At 37.3% G+C, this 21,870-nt stretch overlaps 1 pseudogene; it reads left to right on the top strand.

The window, feature by feature from the left end:
• Window positions 1-20,795: 20,795 nt before the first annotated feature.
• LOC123947467 lies at window positions 20,796-21,169 on the top strand (annotated as a pseudogene).
• Window positions 21,170-21,870: the final 701 nt, after the last annotated feature.

The raw sequence follows: 21,870 nt of genomic DNA, 5'->3' as shown, positions 1-21,870 counted from the left end.
AGCCATGGACTGATATCAGAAGATAAACAAAAGGGGGAGGGAGCCACCAGAGGTGAACGATTGGAAAGTAATACCCCAACACGAGAGTGCTCTGCATCTGGGGACCAGCATTAACTTGGAGTCTGGTTGAAAGTACTCAAAAAACAAAGAGCAAAGGATCGCGGGGGTTAATAGTGGGAACCTGGATGGTTAGGGTCAGGGACCTAAGTCCCCAACCCAGGACAGCCTCCCCTGGTGCTGAGCTAGAGAGGTCTCCGTCCCTGAGCCACCAGTCCGCCTGAACACCAGCGCGCCCGAGAACGAGTGGGGTCTGGCTCCCGTGAGGGGCTGGGAGCCCGGCCAGACGGCAATCCTGAAACGCTCGTGTCCCACACCCTCCCTTGAGATAGGTGCTTATAGGCCCTAGCCTGGAGCTCTGGCATCCAGAAAAACCAGACATTCCCAGCCCGGGACAGCGGGAAAATCTCAGTGTGCGATCTCTGCTCTGAACCTCTCTGGCAGTCTGGAGCTGCCCAGACAGCCGCCACTGCCCTGGTTTTGGGTACAATGAGGAGCTCCTGCATCCCCAGGGACAGTGACTCAGAACCGACTCAGCCAGCAGCTTTTGCAAAACATTCTGAGGCTTCTCTCTGAGAGGGAGGTTGGGGTGCAGTTTGCTCTCCTCTAAACCTCCAAAAACCAACAAAAGCTGTCAAGGAAAGAGAAAGCAGATGAAAGAACATAAAAACCCCCAGAGAACAAAAGGCTGAAAAAAACAGTTTCCTCAGAGCCCACACCCTTGAGGGGAGCGGGAGGACCTAACTCAGGGAACATCATTGTCTGAAAACCCATGTGGCAGGCCCCTCCCCCAGAAAACCAACCAGGAAGGAAGAAAAAAAAAAAAAAGACTACAAGAGAACAACCACCACTACTTCATAAATACAACTTTTATTTTTAACTCTTTACCAATATTCTGGTTCTTTTTTTATATACATACAGATAAGTTTTTAACCTATTTACCACCACACTGAGATGTCCAGTACATCAAATTCTTTAATAACCTTCTAACCTGAACGTTTTGATATATACACCCGTGTTTTTCTTTTACTTTTCTAATTTTTTAATTCTTTTTTAATTTTAACTTAGTTTAGTCTAGTTTATTCTTTTTTAATTTTTATTTTCTACTATACATATAGAGTTAAACTTCAAGGTAATCCCCTTTCCCCAATCAATGCTACCCCTATAGGCAAACCAGTTTCTAATCCCCCTATAACTTAGGAAATTGAGTCCCTTAACAAAAACATCAACATACCTTCAGGAAGAATCAAAATAACCTTCCTCACCCACACTGAGAATTTATACCCACTCTCCCAATTTTTCCTTCTGCCAGTGCTTCTGTGAATTTGTGTTTGTCCTGATAATATATAAATCTTATACTTGGGGTTCTTTCTGATGAGGTTCTTCCCTTTCTTTTGCTTATATATATATTTTTTTTTCTCTTGTCATATACTTTTATCAGTCTTTTTGTTTGTCTGTTTTTGTTTGTATACTTCATAAATCTTACCTTGTGGCCCATTTGGGCTGAGCCTTCTCTTTTATCTTCCCTTTTTTTCCTATCTCTCTCTCTCTCTCTCTCTCTCTCTTTTTTCTTTTTTCTTTCCCCCTTTTTTTTTTCTTTCTTCTTCTCTATTTCTTTTTCTTTTCTTTTTTCTCTCATTTGGGTGGGGAATCCTGATTGCACAGAAGTGTTCCAGGGTGCACATTGACTTCACCACAATCGATAAGTCCAGCTGCATCTGTTCAGTCATCTCTACCCAAAATGACTAGGAGGAAGAATACCCAACAGAAGAAAAATACAGAGGATGGGCCTTCTACAACAGAGCTAATGGCTATCAACATAGACAATATGTCAGAAAAGGAATTCAGACTAACAATTATCCAGGCAATAGCTAGGTTGGAGAAAGCCATGGATGACCAAACAGAATTGATTAGGGCAGAACTGAAAGCCACCAGGGATGATGTTCACAATGTTAGGGCAGAACTGAAAGCTACCAGGGATGATGTTCAAAATGCTCTCAATGAGTTCCAATCTAATCTAAATTCTCTAAAAGCTAGGGTAACTGAGACAGAAGATAGAATTAGTGATCTGGAGGACAAACAGATAGAGAGAAAGGATCAGGAGGAAGCCTGGAACAAACAGCTCAGAAGCCACGAAAACAGAATCAGGGAAATAAACGATGCCATGAAACGTTCCAACGTCAGAATTATTGGAATCCCTGAAGGGGAGGTAAAAGAAAGAAGTCTAGAAGATATAGTGGAAGAAGTTGTCTATGAAAATTTCCCTAATCTCACGAATGGAAACAACGTTCATGTACTAGAGGCAGAGAGATTTCCTCCCAAGATTTTAAATTCTCGAAAGTCCTCACAACACCTTATAGTTAGAATGAGGAATTATGCTTCAAGAGAGACCCTCTTAAAAGCAGCTAGGACAAAGAAGCTCCTTACGTACAGAGGAAAGCCCATTAGAATAACGTCAGACCTTTCCACAGAGACCTGGCAAGCCAGGAAGGGCTGGCAAAATATATTCAGAGTACTAAATGAGAAGAACATGCAACCAAGAATACTCTATCCAGCAAGACTGACATTTAAAATGGATGGAGAGATAAAGAGTTTCCAAGACCAGCAAGGCTTAAAAGACTATGCAAGCACCAAGCCGACACTGCAGGAAATATTAAGGGGGGTCCTATAAAAGAGAAAAAATCCTAAGAATATCATTGAACAGAAATATAGAAACAATCTACAGACAGAAAGACTTCAAAGGCAACACGATGTCAATAAAAACCTATCTCTCAATAATCACTCTCAATGTGAATGGCCTAAATGCGCCCATAAAATGACACGGGGTTGAAGATTGGATAAAATGACAGGACCCATCCATATGTTGTCTACAAGAGACCCATTTTGAACCTAAGGATATACCCAGACTGAAAGTGAAGGGATGGAGAAGCATCTTTCATGCCAATGGGCCTCAAAAGAAGGCCGGAGTAGCGATTCTCCTATCAGATAAATTAGATTTTAAACTAAAGACTGTAGTCAGAGATACAGAAGGACACTACATAATTCTTAAAGGGACTATCTGCCAAGATGATCTAACAATTGTGAATATCTATGCTCCCAATTTGGGAGCACCCAATTACATAAGAAAACTATTAATCAAGATAAAGAGTCATATTGATATGAATACAATAATAGTCGGACATCTTAATACGCCTCTCTCGGAAATAGACAGATCATCGAAGCAGAAAATTAATAAAGAAATAAGAGCATTGAATGAAACATTGGACCAGATGGACCTCATCGACGTATACAGAACATTCCACCCTAAAACAACAGAATACTCATTCTTCTCAAGTGCACATGGAACCTTCTCCAGAAGAGACCACATACTGGGCCACAAAGCAGGACTCAACCAATACCAAAAAACTGACATTATTCCCTGCATATTCTCCGATCACAATGCTTTGAAACTGGAACTCAATCACAAGGAAAAGCTCAGAAGGAACTCAAACACCTGGAAGCTAAAGACCACCTTGCTTAAGAATGCTTGGATCAACCAGGAGATCAAAGATGAACTTAAACAATTCATGGAAACCAATGAGAATGAAGACACCTCCGTCCAAAACCTATGGGATACAGCAAAGGCGGTTCTAAGGGGGAAATACATAGCCATCCAAGCCTCCCTCAAAAACATTGAAAAATCCAGAATACACCAGTTGTCTCTACACCTTAAAGAACTGGAGAATCAACAACAAATCAAACCAACTCCACATGCAAGAAGGGAAATAATCAAGATTAGAGCAGAGATCAATGAGGTAGAAACGAGAGATAGAGTAGAACGTATCAATGAAACTAGAAGCTGGTTTTTTGAAAGAATCAATAAGATCGATAAACCATTGGAAGAATTTGGAGTAACTGGAAGAAAGCACAAATAATTTAATAGAATAATATAGTTAGAAAACCTAACTCCGAGTCTTTACATTACAAAGCAGCAGATATAAAGAAAGTGACTTAATTTAAAAATGACTTAAGGGGTACAATTATTTTTTGTGGGTAATGGAAATTTTGAATTCTGTTGTAAGTTATTTACTCACTAAGATCAAGGTTCTACATAAAAAAACACAAATGTCACTAGGACTCAAATACTAGTATTTCTTTCCCAGGTGGGCCTCTGCAGCCACTCCATAATGATCATTTTCCTGCATTTCTTCAGCCTGCAGCTCATAGTTGTTGTTTTTTTTCTTTTTCTAAGAAGGCCTACAGGTAGTCTAGATGGAAGAGTTAGTTTGGAAAATGATACTGAAAGAAGGAAAGAAAGAAGGAAAGGAAGCAAGGAAGGGAAAGAAAGAAAAGAAAGAAGAAAGAAAAAGAAAGAAAGAGAAAGAAAGAAACAAATAAGGAGAAAGAAAGAAAGAAAGAAAGAAAGAAAGAAAGAGATACTGAACAGAAATACATATGAGGGGTTGTTGATTGCATTCTTATTTGCCTGGGATATGACTTTCACAGCCATCATACCTCTTTTACTCAACAGCTCAACTAAGGATTTGAACTGATTGTGTTAAAAATATGGTCACTCTTTCTGTCTCCTCAGGGCCCTCTATGCCTGGTTCTGTCTAAATAATAATAATAATAACAATAATGGAGCACTTTTTACACACCGGCCACTCTTCTAAATGCATTTTGACTAGTTATTTTAATCCATACAACAATAATATGTGGTGAGTACTATCCTATTCTCTAGTTTACACATGGAGAAACTAAGATACAGAGAAGTAAAGTGTGTTGAGAGCCACCTATTAGGGTCAGAAGTGACATTTATAGTCAAAAATCCTGGCTGCAGAATCCATGCATCCTTAATCACTGCTAATTACCACCTTTTATAATAATCTATTGCAGTTCCTTTACCTGATTTATCTCTATTTATACTTTGGAGTTATTAAATCTTCTTGTCTCCAAAGTAAGTAATCTTTCAACCTCAGTTTAAACACATCTGCATATATCATGCTTCTAAGGACAACAGCTATTATCACCATATTTTAATATTCACATTGAATATTAATAACTTCTTCCTTAAGATAAAAATTTCAATTTGTCCTCATGCATGTCAGCACAATGTTTTGTGTCTGGTAGATTGCAATTAATCAATATCTATTACATAGATATATGTTGGATGACAATTGAGAATGCAAAATCAGAAAAACTTGAAGACTTTGAAATACTCAGATGGTTAGCATGGGTTTAGGTTTAAGTACGGGAAAGAACGTCCAAGGCTGCTTCTCACATTTACTAACTGGGACCTTGTAATAAGTGACTTATGTAACTTGTTTATATCCTCTATATAATCTACTCATGGCAATTAAGTTATTGCCATAACTTGTGGCAAGTGACTATACCATGGTATCCTCACATAAACCAGGGATGGAAACACTATAACTCCCAACGTCTTCCTAGGGGTATTCAGATAGTACATGTAAATAGTACCATTTCTGACAGAATAAGCACTTGACAGATACTACTAGCTATTACTATTTTATCATATCTTTCTGTGCTCAGTCAACACCAAAATAATCAGCACTGATTCAGTTAAAAATTACTAATATGTTTTGGGTATTATTTTTTCGATAAACCATCCTAAGTTGAGGAAAGGAATGAAGGAAAACACTAAAGATTAAAAAGAAAAGGCATAAAATACTTAAAAGTTGAAAAGAGAGCCTGAAGATATCATGAAATATTTCTTCAAAATAGTCTATTTATTTTCTTCTAATCTCTCCCAGGGTAAGATTGTAGATCATTTTAATTATCCAGATTTATTCCTTTCAAACCTTTTCTAATGTTAATACGTTTATGCCCTAAGATGTTTATACCTAGCAAAGAGAGTTTTTCCTAGAGGAGCCAATAAACAAGTAGTCAGTTTACAACTTATCACTTGTCAAAACTCACATGTTTTAAGATTTATCCTCACCTTTGTTGTTTAAAACGAAGCAGCAGAATCCTGGACTTTAATTCTTGTTTTTGTCTTAATTCTAGAAAGCATAAACAAAGTTAATTAATAACAATGCCACAGGTTCTAAATAATTGCTATGTCAAGTAAAATGAATCCCTCCACCCTCCAAAAAAACTTCCAAGCCCATGTTGATCATCCCAGTTGTAGTTCTTCCCATAGAGAAATTGAGCTAATTTCCCTTGTTGTTCTAATTAAATACTGTACTTTCTTTAGGTAGTCGATTTCCTGAAAAATGCTATAGTCCTTTGTGGAAGTGACACAAGGTGAATTTTCCAAATTATGCTTTCCTAATACTGAAACAGTTCCAGGAATTATATTCTATAGTTACACAAAGTGAACCTGAGGAGTCAATCCACAGGATATTCTGTCCTGCATTCTTGGATGCTGAATGCTTTTAAAGAAGCAAAGTAGATTATCTTGGATATGTAAGTAGAGGTCCTGAGCCATACACAATCTCTGATCATCCACCAGAATGTCAGCAGCAGTTATCTCTACCAGCTTTGATTTTACCATAATGATGTCACTTTTTCAAATAATTACAGAACTGAGGTTTCTCTTACCTTCTGAGAGATAGTCCCCCTGGGAGAGAAGGAAGCATAAGTTATTAAGATACTCAGGCTCCAGAGTCAAGATCCATAAGGACCACAGAATCTCTAGATTGGGGGGGGGGGAGAGAAAAGAAAAGGAGAGGAGAGGAAAAGAAGAGAAAAGAAAAAGAAAGGAAGGAAAGGAAGAAAGGGAAGAAAAGAAAGGAAAAAGAAGAGCCTAAACTTGATAGGAGTCAAAATACATAACAACAGTTAATTTTTTTTCTTCTTGTGTGAATTCTTTGGGAGGGACCAAAAGGATCTTTCATTCCTAATTCTTCGCTGAAAAAGAAGCATTTCAATTTATCATTACATCATTACAGCAAAACTTGTGGTACATTAACTGACATAGACATGAAAGAAAATACTATGTCATGAAATATATTTTTAATTAATTTATTTATTTGTCAGCAAAACAGTATTCATTGTTTTTGCACAACACCCAGTGCTTCATGCAATACGTGCTCTCCGTACTACCCACCACCTGGTTCCCCCAACCTCCCACTCCCACGCCTTCAAAACCCTCAGGTTGTTTTTCAGAGTCCATAGTCTCTTATGGTTCGCCTCCCCTTCCAATTTCCCTCAACTTCTTATTTTAAGGAAATTTTTCTCCTAGTCATAAAGTTCATTCATTTTCACTGAAAACTCTCTATATTTATTCCTTAGCTCTATTTTGTCACTGATAATTGATAATTAGAAGTACAATAGCATGGGGATGATGTGGGGTAAATTAGCCCACCAAATGCCCTCTAATTCCTTAAGTAGAGGTTAAACATTGATTCATTGGATTTACAGTTAGGTTCACCTTGTAATTTTATTTGCTTGAAAGTTTTGTCCAAGTGTCATATATTAAGTAAGTAAGTTCCCAACATTCACTGTATAAACTTCAATTATTTTTTAAACTGTATAATATCAGTCCAAAAAATCCCATTTGTATATAATAAAAATTAAATTAAAGCAATGGTAGCTCCTAAGTCTTCACATGTGCACTGGTCAAGGGCAATATTTGATCATTTCCTTCTGTATGCACCTTGGTCTCAAAAATAAACTCAGAATCCAGAATCTGCTTACCTGATGGAGTCATTCAAACTCCACTGATGAGGGATCTGGGCCCTTGTGGTCTTGCCATGTTGAATTGCTATACTTGTTGATTAATATTCACTGGCTGACACAATGGTGTTACAAGGCATTCTGGAAAATTCCCTGGGTTACTTCTATACATCTCCCCCTCTCCTTTCTATTAATATCTTTTGCTATTCACTATCAGTTACCCAAAAGAATACAAAGCATTTTGTTTACCTGTCAGTTCAGTGAAATGAATACCCAGGAGACAGGAGCAATTGCTGTGTCCCCCCATAAAATTATCCTTCTGTTGAGTAATAAGTATACTAATTCAGAAAAGTCTCATGACATAGGGACAGCAATGGGGGAAAGAGGGTGGGTTAGCAGGTTTTAGGGTGTTCACTGGCATTCCCATTTTGACCCAAGGTACTTGGGCCAACAGTCTGATTATGAAAGAAATAGCCTCAGACATTGTTTGATAATACAGAGTATAGACCATATCCTTGAGACAATAACCCAACTTTGTAAATGGCTAGTAGCAGTTATTCTAACAACTGAGTCTTCATAAGTGATTCCACCATTCCATTAGTTCCCTTGATTCTCTTCTATGTGGTGCCTGATGATTCCACTGAATTCCATGGGAATGAGTGCATTGCCTTACTTCTGTTCTGCAAAGTGAGTGTATTACACTAAAGCTCTACTGCAATATGGCATAATAGTGAATAAGGCACTTGTTCAATCCCAATATAGTCATGTTAACAGAAGCAATTGAGCAAAATGGGCAAAATAACTAGAGTAGAGCCTGGGTGAATCAATACTACTTCTTTTATTTATTTATTTATTTATTTTCAACGTAACAGTACTCATTTTTTTTGCACCACACCCAGTGCTCCATGCAATACGTGCCCTCTCTATTACCCTCCAAAACTACTTCTTGATGGAAAAACCAATGTAATCAAACTAAAGCATGACAGCTGGCTGGTAGCCCAAGAATATATTTACATTTCTTGTTGTAGTAAGAATATTTACCATCTACCCTTTTAAGAAATTTCTAAGTGTGCAACACAGTATTCTAACAACATGTACGATGTTACACAACAGATCTCTAGAACTGTTTCCTCTTGCATAATTTAATAAGTTGAAACCGTTTGAACAGCAATTCCTCATTTCTCATCCTCTCAGCTCCAAGAAATCATCATTCTACTCTCTGCTTCTATGAGCTTAACTTTTTGAGATACCTTATATAAAAGGAATCATGGCATATTTGCTTTGATTGTCATTTTGCACTTAGGACAATGTCCTCAAGGTTCATCCACATTGTCACTGTGGCAGAATTTCCTTCCTTTTTAATGCCAAATAATGTTCCATTGTATACATATGCCACATTTTCTTCATTCATCCATCAATGGACATTTTGTCTTTCTCCATATTATTTTATAACATCCCCTGATGTTCTCTCTTTTTTTATGATTTTATTGATTTATTTGAGAGAGATCACAAGTATGCAGAGAGACATGCAGGGGGTGGGGGGGAAGAATGCTCCCCACTGAGCAGAGAGCCCTATGCAGGGCTTGATCCCAGGACCCTGAAATCATGACCTGAACCAAAGGCAGAGGCTTAACCCACTGAGCCACCCAGTGGCTCTTTCTACATGTTTTTGATAACCATCATCAGAAAACTGTGCACTTACCATGGGTAATTTCTAGGTCAGGCATGTTTAGCAATCCATGCTGTGAGTTCTAGCTTTTCTACCATGGCTATATTGTTGAAGAGAACCCAAAGAATGAGCAATGAAGTAGATGGCAAAGAATATGGAAAATAATGAATCATTGCCTTCACCAGATTACTGATAAATAATCCATATCTGATATGAATTGCCACGTATTCATGTGGGAAGTTAATATTCTCAATTCCTTTTGCCACTCAGGGAAGTCCATCTACAAACAGACCATCAGGTCAGTAATCTTTCAATCTTGTTGCTTTCAAGTTCCTAGTTACCCATGTAAACCGCTAGCCCACTGGCCCTAAATCGGTGCAAATGTGTGTCCCAGACTGTATTTCAGAAAAGAGAACAAGTGTGCAGCTTGAGATTATGTCCATTAAGAATATTTTCCTTTTTCATGTGTCTGATAGCCATTTGTATGTCTTCATTGGAGAATTGTCTGTTCATATCTTCTGCCCATTTTTTGATATGATTATCTGTTTTGTGTGTGTTGAGGTTGAGGAATTCTTTATAGATCCTGGATATCAACTTTTTGTCTGTTTTGTCATTTGCAAATATCTTCCCCCATTCTGTGGGTTGCCTCTTTGTTTTGTTGACTATTTCCTTTGCTGTGCAGAAGCTTTTGATCTTGATAAAGTCCCAAAAGTTCATTTTCGCTTTTGTTTCCTTTGCCTTTGGAGACACATCTTGAAAGAAGTTGCAGTGGCTGATATCAAAGAGGTTACTGCCTATGTTCTCCTCTAGGATTATGATGGATTCCTGTCTCATGTTGAGGTCTTTTATTCATTTCGAGTTTATCTTTGTGTATGGCATAAGAGAATGATCGAGTTTCATTCTTCTACATATAGCTGTCCAGTTTCCCCAGCACCAATTATTGAAGAGACTGTCCTTTTTCCATTGTATATTTTTTCCTGTTTTGTCAAAGATTATTTGACCATAGAGTTGAGGGTCCATATCTGGGCTCTCCACTCTGTTCCACTGGTCTATGTGTGTGTTTTTATGCCAGTACCACGCTGTCTTGGTGATCACGGCTTTGTAGTAAAGCTTGAAATCAGGTAACATGATGCCGCCAGTTTTATTTTTGTTTTTCAACAAAAATGTTTATCATCACTAGCCATCAGAGAGATTCAAATTAAAATCACATTGAGATACCACCTTACACCAGTTAGAATGGCCAAAATTAGAAAGACAGGAAACAACATGTGTTGGGGAGTATGTGGAGAAAAGGGAACCCTCTTACACTCTTGGTGGGATTGCAAGTTGGCGCAGCCACTTTGGAGAACAGTGTGGAGATTCCTCAAGAAATTAAAAATAGAGCTTCCCTATGACCCTGCAATTGCACTACTGGGTCTTTACCCCAAAGATACAGATGTAGTGAAAAGAAGGGCCATCTGTACCCCAATGTTCATAGCAGCAATGGCCATGGTTGCCAAACTGTGGAAAGAACCAAGATGCCCTTCAGCGGACAAATGGATAAGGAAGATGTGTTCCATGTATACTGGGGTATTATGCCTCCATCAGAAAGGATGAATATCCAACTTTTGTATCAACATGGATGGGACTGGAAGAGATTATGCTGAGTGAAATAAGTCAAGCAGAGAGAGTCAATTTTCATATGGTTTCACTTATTTGTGGAGCATAAGAAATAACACGGAGGACATGGGGAGATGGAGAGGAAAAGAGAGTTGGGGAAATTTGGAGGAGGAGATGAACCATGAGAGACTAAGGACTCTGAAAAACAATCTGAGGGTTTTGAAGGGGTGGGGGGAGGAGGTTGGGTGAGCCTGGTGGTGGGTATTATGGAGGACACGTATTGCATGGAGCACTGGGTGTGGTGCATAAACAATGAATTCTGGTATACTGAAAAGAAATTTTAAAAACTTTAATTTTTTTTAAATCTAATATTCCTCCCTAAAAAGGAAAGAAACTAATCTTAGATTCACTCACATAACTGGTAGCAACAGTTTCATAGCTTCAAGCACATGTCAAGGAAGACAGACCAGACAAAATACTATATATTATATGTCTACAAATAAAGTAAAATAGTAGCAGAGTATGGTGTGACATAAGGAAAGTCTTTCAACCCTATAGTTAAAAATAGGTTACAATCTTTCTAAACCATGTTCGCATGGCCAGCTTGTGAAAAGGTAAGATCCCAAATCACTGAAGGATTCCCGTAACCTTGTAGATAGACCACTAAAGAAGGGCAGATAGCAACCTTTCAGCACTTTCAGCATGGTGGAAAAGACCAGATATCTACAAAAACAGCAATAACAAAGATTTTTAAGACATATGTTAATCCAGATCAGCAGTAAGGCAGAAATAAGACAGAAAACCATACTTTCTAAAACTTGGAGTAAGGGATGTGAGGGCGATCTGGCTGCGACATCTGTCACCCCATTGATCGCCAGGGTTGATTCGGCTGATCTGGCTGGCTAGGCGGGTGTCCCCTTCCTCCCTCACCACTCCATGTGCGTCCCTCCAGAAGCTGTGCGCTCGGTCGAAGAGGACGACGTTCCCCAATAGAGGAGAGGACCGTTCTTCGGTCAAGGGTATACGAGTAGCTGCGCTCCCCTGCTAGAACCTCCAAACAAGCTCTAACATTTGGAGTAAGGACAAGACAGACAAATGACTAATGAAATGGATTCCCAGTGTTTTTGTCCCTAATGGAAGAAACAGAGTTAGACTTGGCTAAGGATGAGATTCATTGAGAAAGTCAAAGTTCCTGGTCACTGATACCCAGTGAGACTACTCAATCATCTGATTAGACAAAGGAAACTGAGCCAAGATTCTAAAAACCAGAAATGCTGCCAAATCAAGTTGCATCATGAGGTTGACAAAATGAAAATTCAGAGGGAATAGAGACATATTTCCAGGGAATTATCATATTAACTGTCAAAGAATGTATCAACGTGAGTTAATGTACTGAGAATCTACTCATATTTGTATAATACGTGAGGGAGAACAGCTTATCTAAAATTTCTCTCACAAAATGCAAAGACAAACTAATGATGTAGTGTATGGTGACTAACATAACAAAAAAAAAAACTTTTTTAAAAGGCAAAAGCTAAAACAGTTGCTCAAGTAAAGCCAACAGTTGCTATGAAACAGCTCTTCTTTTACCCATTTAGGATTGGCTGGTTGTAGCACAGCTTATCAAACCAGGAATGCTAACCCTGAAGTCCATTTGTGTTACTTTCTGAAAACCATGTTCACTAGCATAATTCATTAAGTTGGGCTTTTTAAAGAAAAACGTCTGTGAGTGCTCTTTCTTTTGATGGCTGATAACAAAAAAGGCAAACCAGAGAAGTGATGCAAATGAAAATGAATTCCAATACCATATATAAATATCTGTCACATAAGAAAATGTATTACTTATCTAATAATTTTAAATTTTAGAAAAGAAATGTAAACAAATAAAAAGCTAAATTTTAACCAACATAAAATAATTTAATCTATTAATTATTTTAGAAATACTTTAAGTTGGATATAAAATGCCTAAAAATGTAAAACAAAATCCAACTACATATTGTTGACAGGAGATTTTTCTACAGTGGAAATACTCTAGTAACTTAAAAATATAATAGGGAAAATATACCAGATATAGCAGTATAGCCAAAGTCATTATGGGACTACAGACCTATGCCAAGACTTCACATTTAATACAAGAAATGTATTATTATAGTTAGTATCATAAGGGCATATAATGGGCAGTTTCATTCATGTAGACAGGAGAGCTCCTAATAATAAGGATCCCAAAGAGTTTATACATTGAAATAACATAAAAACATAACTTGTTAAGTGTTTAAGAATGAAAGTAACAATAAAGAAATAACCTGATGAAAATTAATGACTTTAAAGTTATAGCAATGAAACTTATAAAACGATCATACAAATCATAAAAGTTATTACAATTCCCTTGCAATACCAATTCAGCAAAGAAGAAAGTAAATAAACATGAAAAATATGAATGTCAACTATACAAATCAGTAGGTAATTTTAAACATAATAGAATATTTTGAACAACATAGTACATGGAAGAAAGGAAGAACTTTCTACAAAAGTACCAAACTTTAGTAAAAAAGAAATTTGAATTTTAAAAAGATCTTACTCTACCTATCATACACAGAGCATTTTGCAGGGCAGCCTAGCACAAAGGCATTCCTAGCTCACAGAAACTGCAGCAGAGAATAGAAAATAAATAAATGATACTTAACTCATTTCATAAATATAATATATCCTAAACAATAAAAAATACAAAAGAAATCAACCCCAATTATACCAATAACCTGGAGAGAAAAATTACTAAAGAAATGAGATGTTAAATTATAAAACTTATGCAAAAGAGACATATCTTTTTTTAAAGATTTATTTCTTTATTTGACAGAAACATATCACAAGTAGGCAGAGAGGCAGGGAGAGAGAGGAAAGCAGGCTCCCCACTGTGCAAAGAGCCTGATGCGGAGCTGGATCCCAGGACCTGAGATCATGACCTGAGCTGAAGGCAGAAGCTCAACCCACTGAGTCACCCAGGCACCTTGAGATACATCTTTTGTAAAGATGTAGCAATAATCCAGCATGAGGAAAATCCATGTGTTAAAGGACAAGAACATATGATGATCCTCAATGATATAGAAAAATTATTTGTAGGGACACCTGGGTGGCTCAGTTGGCTAAATGGCTGTCTTCAGCTCAGGTCATGATCCCTGATGTGTGCAAAGTCATGTGTGCAAGACTTTTTTTTTAAGATTTTATTTTATTTATTTGACAGGCAGAGATCACAAGTAGATAGAGAGTCAGGCAGAGAGAGAGAGGAGGAAGCAAGCTCCCCTCTGAAAAGAGAGCCCAATGCAGGGCTAGATCCCAGGACCCCAGGATCATGACTTGAGCTGAAAGCAGAGGCTTTAACCCACTGAGCCATCCAGGCACCCCTGTGAAAGACTTTTAAAAGAGCATTTCTTAAAGAATGCTATGAAAAGTTATTGAAAGATATAAAATAAGATATGAATGAGGTAAAAGTTATATCATGATCGGAGGCAGATACATTATAAAGTTGAAGAAGCTCAGGTTTAAAACCTCCACTATCATAATTCCCTTTGAAGTCACTTAAAGGGTGGAAGGGCCTAGCACAATGTGTTTATCTAGCCATGTGTTTTAATTTTTGCAGAAATATATATTACCTGCAATCAATTAAAACTGCTGACTCCATTCTCTGATATTTCCTTTCATGTCAGGCAACATTTAAGTGGTAATTGTTTTTTTAATCCAGGTAACAGGACTTAGAGTTGAGAATGCATTTAAAAACTTTTAGTGAAATGTATTTTGTGTTTCTCAGTCACATGTGTGTATAATCAGGTAAGGCCAGCTATCCTAGGTGGAATGATTTCCAGGAATATTTCTATCACTGACTGTGTAGATTCATTGTTCTAAGAATGGGACTGTTGGATACAATATGGTAAAGTTGGTGCAGCCACAGGAGGAAACAAGGAAGCTTCGAAGAAAGTTTACTTTGCTCACATGTTCCAGGAAGAGGGGGAGTAAAGGTGGGGATTATAACATATTCCTCTGAGGACCACAGAGGAAGACCAAGATGGAACTCAGGAAATCCCAACAGCTATGGCTCACTGTTGAATAATGTCACTTCAGTGATACTCCTTTCTCAAATTAGGTAGGGATGGAGGGCTTAGACTAGAGTTTTGATTGGTATTTCCATAGCAAAAGCATGGTGGACCAGGGTAAATGGTTTAGGATTGGCTAGTTTGAATAATTTCTGCTGGCCCTAAGCTGTAGTGTTCATCTCTACTTGCCTGGTACCTGGCACTGGAATGATTAAGGCAAAGAAAAAAATGTCTTTTGGAGGTAAAGGCCTGATAAAGGATGTATGGCTTGGACTCGTTATTTGCCTAGCAAAGGCATGCTCTAGGCTAGTTATCTTTGACACTGTCCAGCCCTTAGAGAGACAGTCAATCCCCAGCTATCCCTTTTATAAGGGGTAGGGATTTTTAAGATTTCAAAAAATCATAATACACAGAAATTTTTTTCACTTAAAAAATATTTACAATATCTGTATCCAGGCATGACACAAGGTGCAGTGTCAAAGGCTGTAATCTTAAAGTATCAAATGGCACCCAGCATAGAAAGTAAATGAACTAATCAACAAAAGAAACAATAGGTGTTGGCAAAGATGTGGAGAAAGAGGAAAGAGGAACTTTCCTGCACTACTAGGGGGAATGCAAAATAGGGCAGCCACTTGGAAAACAGTATGGAGTTTCCTCAAAAAGTTAAAAATAGAATCACCATATGATCCAGCAATTGCACTACTGGGTATTTACCCAAAGAATCTAAAGTAATAATTCTAAGGCATACAGATATCCTGATATTTACAGCAGCAATATCAACAATAGCCAAATAATGGAAACAGTCTAAGTGTCCATCAGCTGATGAATATATAAAGGAGATGAGGAGGAGATATACACACACACAGACACACACACACAGACACACACACACACACATACGTACACATACATATACCATATACCATCGGTGTATGTGTATATATATATATATATATATATTCATATAGCATTATATATATATATATACACACACATGTATGTAAATACATATATATGTACACATATATATACATCCAAGTGTCCATCAACTGTTAAAAGATAAAGGAGATGTAGTGTATGTGTACATATATATTATACATATAATATATTCAAAAAGAATGAAATCTTGCCATTTACAATGACATGAATAGAGATAGAGTATTGGGCCAAGTGAAATAAGTCAGAGAAAGACAAATACCATATGATTTCACTCATGTGTGTAATTTAAGAAACAAAAAAAATGAACAAATGGAAAAAGAGAGAGAATGACAAGCTGAGAAACAGACTCTTAACTGTAGGGTACAAATGGATGGTTACCAGAGGGGAGGTGAGTGGAGGAATGAGTGAAATAGGTGATGGGGATTAAGGAGGGCACTTGCTGTGATGGGCACCATGTGTTCTATGGAAGTGTTGGATCACTGTATTGTACACCTAAAACTAATATTATGCTGTATGTCAACTAACTGGAATTTAAATAATTTTTTTAAAAATTAAAAACAAAAAACAAAATGCACTATGAAAATAAATCAATTCTCATCACTGCTGTCTCAGTCACCCTATGCTTAAGTAAGCTATTTGTGTGTCTGTATCTGTAGCAAATAATTTAAACACTGCATTGTAATTAGTACTTAGGAAATGGAAATGAGCCATCAGAGGAGTTTAAATTTTCTTTTATCGAAAATAACTGGAAAATAAATGGTGTTCACAGAAAAAAAAAATGACTTGAACTATTAAAAAAGATGGACTTTTTCGTGATAACATAAACAACATTTATGAAAAATGGGTATTCCCAAACAAACTAGGAAGAAGAGTAGCATTAGGATTTTTTAATTTTTGTAAATTTCTCTATTATTTCACTTAATAGAAAAGAGCTAAATTCTCTGATCTGCTCCTTCATTCAGCCGGTTACAGTATCAAACATTATGTTGTCTGCAGAAGGCCTACTATACATTTGTACAAGAGTGAAAGTGAAAAGGGCATAATAACTTGTTATTAATATAAAATAGTTTTGATTTTCAGTCTTTCTCCTTTCAGAACTCCCAGGAGTTTCTAGACTATACTTAGAGTACCATGGTACTCTTAAGAGCAAACACATTTTTTCTATTATGAATATAATAAAATACTACATTTTATTATTATTTTTGCTCAAAAAATATACCAATTAACTTTCTCTACCAAGATTCTCTATCATCTCATTATTCTTCCAAATTAATATAGCATAATGGTTTTAGATTAGGTTTACCTTTCACTCAAATTTAAATTTAAATGAGTGTGTATAATATTTCAAAAAGAATTTTTATGGCAGGGGCACCGGGGTGGCTCAGTGGGTTAAGCCTCTGCCCTTGGCTCAGGTCATGAACTTAGGGTCCTGGCATCAAGCCCTGCATTGGGCTCTCTGCTTGGTGGGGAGCCTGCTTCCCTCTCTCTCTCTCTGCCTGCATCTCTACCTACTTGCAATCTCTCTCTCAGTCAAATAAATAAAGGAAAACTTTAAAAAAATACTTTTATGGCATAAATATTAAAGATATATTTCAGGGAAGTGAATGTGATCCTCAAAACCCTATGTGAAGGCTCAAGAATGATGAATAAAGAGGGAGGAGCAAGATGGCAGACAAGTAGGAGACCTAAATATCATCAGGTCCCAGAGTTCAGATAGATAGTTATCAAACCATCCTGAAGACCTACAAACTAAGAAGGAGATCAAAGATAACAAGAGCAACAATTCTAGGAACAGAAAAGCGACCACTTTCTGGAAGGTAGGACATGCAGAGAAGTGAATCCGAGGTGGTATACAGGAAGATAGACCACAAGGGAAGGGGTCCACTCCTGGTAAGGGATAGAGCACTGGAGGACAAAATTAGAAGCTTGAAAAGTCTGCTTCACTGAGGGATGTCGCTTTAGAGTGTAAGGGTTGGGGGCGGTGGAGTCCTCCCTGGGACAGTATGGTCATAGGACCCTCAGGGTCACAAAAAGACTGGGGTGTCTGAATGTGGCAAAGCACCTAGGTATCAGGGCAGGGAAGCCAGCTGCAAAGACGGAGCTGAGGAGTGGGCTTTCAGTTTAGGATTACCTTAAACCATGATCCATGACACAGGTGGGCCACTGCTCTTCAGGCAAGAACCCAACAAGCAGCAGATCCAGGAAGACTCACCTTCCTCTGCTGGGAGAACCAGTGCAGGAGCATGCTACAGGAATCTGCTGGGTTTGGAGACTCCAAACGGGGCTATGCATGGAACAGAAATGCACTGTCACAGGTTTGGTGAACACAGAGTTTGGCCAGAGACAAAGTAGATGGGAGTGATTGACTGCTTTTCTCTGAGGATGCACTGAGGAGTGGGGCCCTAAGCTCTCAACTCCTATGGGGCCAGAACTTGGGAGGCCATCATTTTCATTCCCATCCTCCAAAGCTATACAGAAAGCTTTCATGGAACAAAAGCTACCAAGAGCAAAACCAACCAGTTTACTTAGCCTGGCTACTTGCAAGGACAATGCAATTATGTCTCAACCAAAAACATTTGAGAATCACTGCAGCAGGCCTCTCCCCCAAGAGATTAGCAAGGACAACCAGCCAAGACCAAGTTCCCTGATCAATGAGAACTAAAAAAACTTCAGAGCTACAGGAATACAGCATAGAATTAATGGATTTCCATGATTCTTTAGTCTTTCAAAGTTAAATTTTTTAAAATTTAATTTTTTTCTTTTTCTATTTTTTTAATTTTTCATATTTCCTATTTTGGCATTTTAATCATTTTATTTTATCAATTCTTTTTAAAAATACTTTTTAAATTTTCATTGTTATATTCTACCCCTTCATTGTATTTAACCATATTTTTTGTATATATTGGTTTTTCTTTCTTTAAAATTTTGGGAAATGATTTCTTCTAACAGTTCAAAATATACCTTAAATCTAGTGCATGGCTTTGTTCTAGTCTCCAGCCTGATCACATTCTTTAATCCTCTTTTTTCTTTTTTTTTTTAAGATCTTATTTATTTGACAGAGATCACAAGTAGGCAGAGAGGCAGGCAGAGAGAGAGAAGAAGGGAAGCAGGCTCCCCACTGAACAGAGAGCCCGATGTGGGGCTCGATCTCAGGACCCTGCGATCATGACCTGAGCTGAAGGCAGAGGCTTTAACCCACTGAGCCACCCAGGCACCTCTCTTTTTTCTTTTTTCAACCAACTTCTACTCAATTCCTTTTTTAGAATCTTTTTTAATTTTATCTTCATATTTATATTCCATCCCTTAATCATGTTTACCCTTATTTTTGTATATATATATGTTTTTCTTTCTTTAAAATTTTTGGAGGCAGTTTTTCCTAACAGACCAAAATACACATGCATCAAGTGTATAGCTCTGTTCTAGTCACATATATATATATATATATATATATATATATATATATATATACATATATATATGTATGTATATATATGTACATATATATGTGTATATATGTACATATATATGTATATATATTTCTCTTTCTTCTTTCTTCCCTCCTCAGTTTCAGGTCTCTTTCAATTTAGTTAGTGTTTATTTTTCTGGGGCCATTGCTAACCTTTTATTTTATTTTATTTTATTTTATTTTATTTATTACCCTTTTAGTATTTTGTTCTCTCATCCATCTATTCTTATCTGGATAAAATGATAAGGCAGATAAACTCACCTCAAAAAAAGAGCAAGAGACAGTACCAACAGCAAGGGACCTAATCAAAATGGACATTAGTAAGATGTCAGAAATCCAGTTTAGAATGACAATTATCAAGTTCTAGCCGAAATCAAAAAAAATCATGGAAGATACTAGAGAATCCCTCTTGGGAGAAATAAAATCCCTTTCTGGAGAAATAAAAGAACTAAAATCTAACCAAGTTGAAAACAAAAAAGCTATTAATGAGTTGCAATTAAAAAATGTAGTCTTGTACTGCTAGGATAAATGAGGCAGAAGAGAAAATTATGATAGAGAAGACCAAATGATGGAGAATAAAGAAGCTGAGAAGAGAGATAAACAACTACTAGACCATGAGGGGAGAATTTGAGAGATTAAGTGATACCATAAGATGAAACAATACTAAAATAATTCAGATCCCAGAAGAAGAAGGAGAGAGAGTAGCAGAAGGTATATTGGAACAAATTATAGCAGATAATTTCCCTAATTTGGCAAAGGGAACAAGCATCAAAATCCAGGAGATGCAAAGAGCACCCCTCAAAATTAATAAAAATAGGTCAACATCCCATCATCTAATAGTAAAACTTACAAGTCTCAGTGACAAAGAGAAAATCCTGAAAGGAGCTCAGGACAAGTGTTCTGTAGCATACAATGGTAGAAATATCAAATTGACAGCAGACCTATTCACAGAGACCTGGCAGGCCAGAAAGGACAGTATGATCTATTCAGAGCACTAAATGAGAAAAATATTCAGCCAAGAATACTATATCCAGCTAGGTTATCATTGAAAATAGAAGAGAAAAAAAGTTTCCAGGACAAACAAAAACTAAAAGAATTTGCAAACACAAAACCAGCCCTACAGGAAATATTGAAAGGGATCCTCTAAGCAAAGAGAGAGCCTGAAAGTAACAGACTAGAAAGGAACAGAGAAAATATACAGTAGCAGTGAAATTACAGGCAGTACAATTCCACTAAAATCACATCTTTCAATAGTTACCCTAAATGTAAATGGGGTTAATGTCCCAATCAAAAGATACAGGATAGCTTTCCCTCTCTCACAATACCTTGCACTCTTCCTTTCCAACCCAGGCCCAGCAGAATGGCTCCTGCAAAGAAAGGTGGTGAGAAGAAGGGCCATTCTGCCATCAATGAGGTAGTGACCAGAGAATACACAATCAACATTCACAAGTGCATCCATGGAGTGGGTTTCAAGAAACATGCCCCTTGGTCATTCAAAGAGATCCAGAAATTTTCCATGAAGGAGATGGGAACTCCAAATGTGAAATTGAAATGAGGCTCAACAAAGCTGTCTGGGTCAAAGGAATAAGGAACGTTCCATACCACATCTGTGTGCGGTTGTCCAAAAACCGTAATGAGGATGAAGATTTCCCAAACAAGCTTTACACACTGGTCGCCTATGTACCTGTCACCACTTTCAAAAATCTACAGACAGTTAACATCGATGAAAACTAATTGCTGATTGTCATATAAAGGTATAAAACTGCAAAAAAAAAAAAAAGACACAGGATATCAGAATGGATTTTTTAAAAAGACCCATCATATGCTATCTGCAAAAAAAACTCATTTTAGACCCAAAGACACCTCCAGATTTAAACTGAGGGAATGGAGAAAAATTAACCATGCTAATGGACATCAAAAGAAAGCTGGGGTGGAAATCCTTAGATCAGATCCATTAGATTTTAAGCCAAAGACTATAATAAGAGATGAGAAAGGACACGATATCATATTTAAAGAGTCTGTCCTACAAGAAGATCTAACAATTTTAAATATATATCCCCCTAACATGGGAGTAGCCAATTATAAACCAGTTAATAACAAAATCAAAGAAAAAGTCAACAATAATACAATAATAGTAGGGAACTTTACCAACCCCACTCACTGAAATGGACAGATCATCTAAGCAAAAGATCAACAAGGAAATAAAGGCTTTAAATGACACACCAGATGCACCAGATGGACATCATAGATATATTCAGAACATTCCACCCAAAAGAGCAGAATACACATTCTTCTCTAGTGCACATGGAACATTCCCCAGAATACATCACATCTTGAGTCATAAATCAGGTCTCAATTGGTACCAAAAGACTAGGATCATTCCCTGCATATTTTCAGACCAAAATTCTCCTAACCTAGAAGTCAATCACAGGAGG

This window comes from Meles meles, chromosome 7 (genome assembly GCF_922984935.1).
Source record: "Meles meles chromosome 7, mMelMel3.1 paternal haplotype, whole genome shotgun sequence".
NCBI classification, from domain to species: domain Eukaryota; kingdom Metazoa; phylum Chordata; class Mammalia; order Carnivora; family Mustelidae; genus Meles; species Meles meles.
This window is presented reverse-complemented; position numbering and strand designations above follow the sequence as displayed.